Raw genomic sequence first — 6,266 nt, forward strand, 5'->3', positions numbered from 1 at the left:
TTTCCCATCTGCTGTGAAGGGTGGGACGATTAGCCAATAAACACTTGCTGTCCATTTCACGTTACCTCTGTCACATGTCTGAATATACATGCATCCTTCCAACACTGAAGTACTCTCCTCCCATTCTCACCAACTGTCATTGCAACAATTGTTCACTCCCCTTGGTCAAACTAATCAAAGTCAGAACTTTTCCCAGGTGTGAAGGGTTAATGTTTAGCTATTCCACCTGGAAGCAGGCGGGGCACACCCTGACTGTTTCGTAGAAGCAATGCACACATTGCTCTATCCAAGGAGAAGGGCTAGATATGAACCATGAGAACTTGATTGTTTGGACAGCAACTGTGGGACGCTTTCTTAGCCTGGGCTCAAGGCCTGAGAACCAGGATTGTAGTAGATAAAGGATGGTAACTAAGTATATGAATCAACGTCATACATTCCTTTGTGTAGCAGTGTGTAATGCTTAGGGGGAGAAATATAATAAAAGGAGAAGGTGGAAGGCGGGGGGGCAGAACAGCCCATCTCCGCTGACCAGCCTGCTTGCTTGGATAAAGCTGTGTTCTGTCTCATCACTGAACCGCCACACAGGTGGTTGTTTTTATCTTAGATACACAACAAGCAAAATATTAGATTTTCTGCACCATTGAAAAATCATGGAACCTCTAAATATCACAACAGGGCTGGGCTTTCAGAAGGAGACATCCACCAGGAATCCTTACCACACAAAGTTAGTGCTCTTTCACCTATGTGTAGAGGAAAACATTCAGCTGGAATTTTCAAAATGAGCTGAAGGGAGTTTTATTGCAGGGTGCATCTATTCTGCAAGTGAAGGTGCAGTTGTGGAATGGGTAGGCATACCAGGGCTAGCTTTAATCTAGCTAGCTCAGGTAACAATAGTAGTGAAGATGTGGTAGTGTGAGCTAGGAACATTTCATCTTAGCTACTATATATTGGAGCAACACCTGGCATTTGGGATTTGGACTGCACAAGGAGAAATGGGGATAGATTCTCAGCTGGTGTAAATCAACAAATTGACTTCAAGAGATGTTGCATGCAGACCCTACATCTCTGTCTGAATTCACTGGAGCTATGCTGATTTACACCACTGAGGAGCTTGCCAATGGTGTTTTAACAAACTGCAGGCTCCCTACGTCACTGTAGAAGTGACATCTCCTTAGGGCAATGCATCTTCCTGAAATGTCACAGTCTGCTCAGAACCATTTGTCACTTTAAAGGACAGCCAGCTGAAACAAAAAAGCAGCGCTTAAATGATGATTTAATCTAAGTGGACAAGTTATTGTCTGGTTAGATCTGCCAAGCCTTCTTGCTTCTCCACACTTTCAGCTCTCATTACAATTGCCAGTCCACATGCCAGAAAATTCTCATGTCGGAAGCCTCATTACCCCAATGTTCGCACAACCTCAGCTCTTTCCTAGCCAGTGTCCCCATGCTCTTCTGATAGAGCAGAAGGAGTAAGATTCATGTTCAATTAATCCTCCAGCCACAAGTAGAATTTAGAAAGGAATAAGCATTTCCACAAATTAAACCCAAACCAACAAAACAATCTCCATGGACCATTCAAATACATCTTCTCAGGTAAGAAAAAAACACGAGTACCAAGTATAACTCACCACTCCAGGTTCAAGATTAGCCCTCTTCTAAAACCAGCATCTTTTCCTTCACAAGCTGTGAATATTACCTCTTTTCCATCCATTCGATTACCTGTAGCGCTACCAAATTCACAGTCCATTTTGGTCAATTTCACAGTCATAGGATTTAAAAAATCCTAAATTTCACGATTTCAGCTGTTTAAATCTGAAATGTCACGGTGTTGTAATTGTAGGGCTCTGACCCAAAAAGGAGTTGGGGGGTGGGGGTGTCACAAGGTTATTGTAGGGAGGTTGCGGGACTGCTACCCTTACTTCTGCGCTGCTGCTGGCGGCGGCTCTGCCTGCAGAGCTGGGCCCTCACTCGGCAGCTGCCACTCTCCGGCCACCCAGCTCTGAAGGGAGCAGCACAGAAGTAAAGCTCGCAATACCATGACCCCCTAAAATGAATTTGCGACCCCCCGTGCAGCTCCCTTTTTGGTCAGGACCCCCAATTTGAGAAATGCTGGTCTCCCCCATGAAATCTGTATAGTATAGGGTAAAAGCACACAAAAGACCAGATTTCACAAGGAGGGGGAGACCAGATTTCATGGTCCGTGATGCGTTTTTCATGGACACGAATTTGGTAGGGCCCTACTTACCTGAAAGTCTGCCTGTTGTTGTGTCATCCTCATCCCACTTCCTTTCTCTTCCATTTCCTTCCTTTGGCCCTGCTCTCCTACCAATTCAATCTCCATTCAACTTGCAACCTCCAGTTTGCTCTGTAGGGTATAATTCCACTCGCTAGCTTACCTTCACTGAAGGGTGGAGGTCTTACAAGCGACCCATTCACTGGATGTTGATAGAACCCTCTGTTTGTGAGTGGGGTGACAATTGCATGGAGCATAATGAATCACAATAGGATTCTGTAAGCATCAGAAGGCTAAGGATGAGATTTTCCAACGTGAACATGGACCAGATCCTCAGACTTTGTAAATTGGGAAAGCTCAATTGAGTGAAGTGGAATGACTCCAGTTTCCACCAGCTGAGGCTCTGGACCCATTTGTATAAACATCTGATTCTTCTGAAATTTCCACCCCTCTCCCCCAAACTCTCAGTTCCTTGCATAGCAGGGAAGTGACAGCACAGCCTGTCTGCTGCCAAATTCCTCCTTCCCTCCCACATCTCCATCCAGGGCATCTCCCCACTTTGAACCCATCAAATTCTCATTCTTGCCCTCCGGACTCTACCCCTTGCTTTTCTCTCCTCTCCTGCCACTCTCACTCTGCTAGTCCCACTTTCCTTCATTTCCACTGGCTCTTTCTCCCAGACGGCTCCCTCCACCACCTGCCTGAAATATCCTGCCTGGCCCTGTTGATCACATAACTTGTCCCTCTACTGGCTAATCCTGCTTTTCCCCACAGTCTCACTCCGCTGTGTCACACTCTATGCTAGTGAATAAATGTAACACTTACAGGCACCAATATCATATATACCAGGCAAAATAAGCCCATTCCCTCTCTCTCACCACCCATCCTGCCCTGTGCCTGGTCATCACTCCCTGCACCACCCAGATCTCATATGCCCCATGGCAGGAACGGCGTCTGTCTTCTCTATAAAGAGAGCCACACACACCTACGGCATTAGACACACATGTTTAACAATATCACAAGAATACATCATGAAACTGTATCATTATTTGTGATGCAAGTCTGCTGAGATGGTGAGTAGAGGGGGCTGGTGCAGAAGCTGGCTCTGCCTGCTTTTCACCACAGAAGGACATTTGTCTGCTGATCAGCTAAGACCAGAGTCCATCCCCTTCACACTGGCTTAGTGGTGTCAAAGGGACAGAGAACAAACTAGAATCTGGTCCAGGATATCAAAGTCAGGGTTCCTGTAGTAACAGTATTCCGGCCATATTCGTCACACAGGTATATATTTAGCTGTTTATGCAGTAAAGCAAATTCTAAGTGTGCCCTGGGAAGCGGGGTGAGCTGCAGAACCCGTAACTGAGAATTTCCTGCTGTTTGCAGTCTCAGCCTTACCGCAGTGGTGCACTGAATATATTAGTAAATGAAACAGAGAGCGATTGCCTGCTGGCTCAGTAAAACAATGACCTCTGCTGGCTCCCATTATTAACAAGCTGTGTTAGCCATAACTTTAATAGTGCTTCCTTCTGGCCTTTTTCACTTTGAATTTTAATTTAAAAGCTTACGGTTGAACATTCCCCATGAAGTTTTTTTTTTAAAATGCAAAGTTTGAAGGTGCCTGTGTACCCTTGGATTGCTTGTGGGATTAGAGATGGTAGTTTTCAGAGTTGTCTTTTTTCCTCCATGCTAAATGAAACCCACCAGCATTATTATTTTGTCACCTCCTGAAACCTACTGAATCAACTAGCGTGGGTTGAAAAGTTTTCAACAAAGCTTTTTTCGAATCAAAACATACTGTTCATGAAATAGAATTGTTTGCTGGTCAGCCACAGAATACGCTGTCTCCGGACTTTTCACAACCTATGGAGGGCATGTTTTCCTTTCCTGGGTACTGGAGTAGATTGATGTGTTACTGCTCGGATTTGCAGCTAGGTGAAGCTACATAGCGAGAACCAAGATTCTGATACAGGGGAAAGATCTTCCTTCTGCTGGCTGGTTTACTGAATGCAGCAGCAACTCTTCCAAACCTTGGCTTGAAAAATTTGGCAATTTAGGCTAAAATCTACCATTCTGTCTGTGCCGATTTTTATACTGTGCCCAACACCGTATGACCTGAACACCTGATTATGTGTTTGCAGTTCTTGGCCCCACACACTTGTCCATGGAAACTGGTCAGATTTAGTTACGTGTGTAGAGGCTTGTAGAAATTAATAGTTTGAAGAGCTAAAGGGTGAATTGAGATGGTCAAAGCTAACCCAGGGCATAGATGCTCAATTCCCATTAAAATTAATAGGAATAAGGTGACCAAATCTGCTCCTCCGATTTGAAAGTGTTAGCCTGAGTATGTGAGGACTAGTCAAACGGTCTTTATTATATCCAATAAAATAATGCACAAAAAAGTAAGAGGAAAATGTAAAAATACAGAGACTAAAACATCCTTCGCTGAGTCATCTTCCTGGAATGCGATTAATAAGGACTCACAATTTGCAATTAACATACTTCAAGCCAAGTATGAGACGACCAGTGCCCGCTAGGAAATCTGCGCCTGCATTTCAGTGCAACGGTGTGACAGGTGCACTGAGGCACAGTGTGTTTTCTAGGGTTAGTGGTAGGCATATGGCCCAGGGCTACACCCTGCCAGACTATTACATGTTTATGACATGCCCGTGTCTCTCTCCTATCTGATTGCAGTTGCATGGAATTTAAATAATAAAGATTAAATACTTTTTCTCAGCTAAGGATTAGCTGCCGTGCACCAGGGAAATTATGTTTCTTGGTCATTCTATAAACAACGATTACACACTACACTTTACGAGTGCTGCTTTACACTTGCATGGCAGTCAGTGAAATTATTCATAGCAATAAGCTCTAAACCTAGTAGTAAACATTTGTAGGATCAAGAGCCCATTGTTATTAATTCACAGGCATTTGTTATTTGTATTGCATTAACGCCTAGAGGTCCCAATGGAGATCAGGTCTATGTACTGTACAAGCATCTGGTAAGGGACAGTCTCTGCCCTTAAGAGCTCACAATCTAAGTAAGGAAGACAGACAAAGGGAGTATTTTCCCCATTTTACAGATGAGGAATAGAGTCATGGGGGCTTGTCCACAGTACAGAGCTTTGCTAGTATAGTTATGCTAGCTTAGCTCCTCAGTGGAGACTTGGCATAAGACAACAGAAGTTCTTCCTACTAAAAATCCCCAGCTTTGTTTCCGGTCAATTGAAACATTTTGTTTCAATAAAATCAAAGTCATTCATTCCAATTTCTACTTATTTTACATTATATCCAATTTTTAAAAATTGAAATGAAAGGTCATTGTGAAATAGAGAAACAAAGTGTTCCATTCCAAAATGGACCTTAGCAAAGCGCTTTTTTCAATTTCTCTTGCAAAATGAACTTCTGCTGAAATCAATATATTTCCGCAAAGCATTTATCTTCCAACGAATTGGCATTGTCCAACAGAAAAACCAGAAAGGGTGTCTTAACACTCACTCCAAGGCAGTGGTTCTCAACTTTTCCAGACTACTGCACTCCTTTGAGGAGTCTTATTTGGCTCGTGTACCCTCAAGTTTCACCTCACTTAAAAACTACTTGCCTCCAAAATCAGACATAAAAATAGAAACAAGTGTCACAGCCACCCTAGTACTGAAAAATTGCTTATTTTATCATTTGTACCATATAATTATATAAAATAAATCAATTGGAATACAAATATTGTACTTACATCGCAGTGTATAGTATATAGAGCAGCGTAAACAAGTCATTGTCTGTAGGAAATTTTAGTTTGTACTGACTTTGCTCGTGCTTTTTATGTAGCCTGTTGTAAAACTAGGCAAATCTCTAGATGAGTTGATGCACCCCCTGGAAGACCTCTGCCTACCCCCCCGGGGTAGGCGAACCCCTGGTTGAGAACCACTGCTCCAGGGCACCCTTATGCTGCCCAAGTGGCATAAAGGGAGCTTAATATAAACGAGAAGCAGGCCCTGGATAAATACCTTCAAATGGGTGAAATTCATCCCTTGTGCAGAAA

Source organism: Lepidochelys kempii, chromosome 22, assembly GCF_965140265.1.
Source record: "Lepidochelys kempii isolate rLepKem1 chromosome 22, rLepKem1.hap2, whole genome shotgun sequence".
Taxonomy (NCBI): domain Eukaryota; kingdom Metazoa; phylum Chordata; order Testudines; family Cheloniidae; genus Lepidochelys; species Lepidochelys kempii.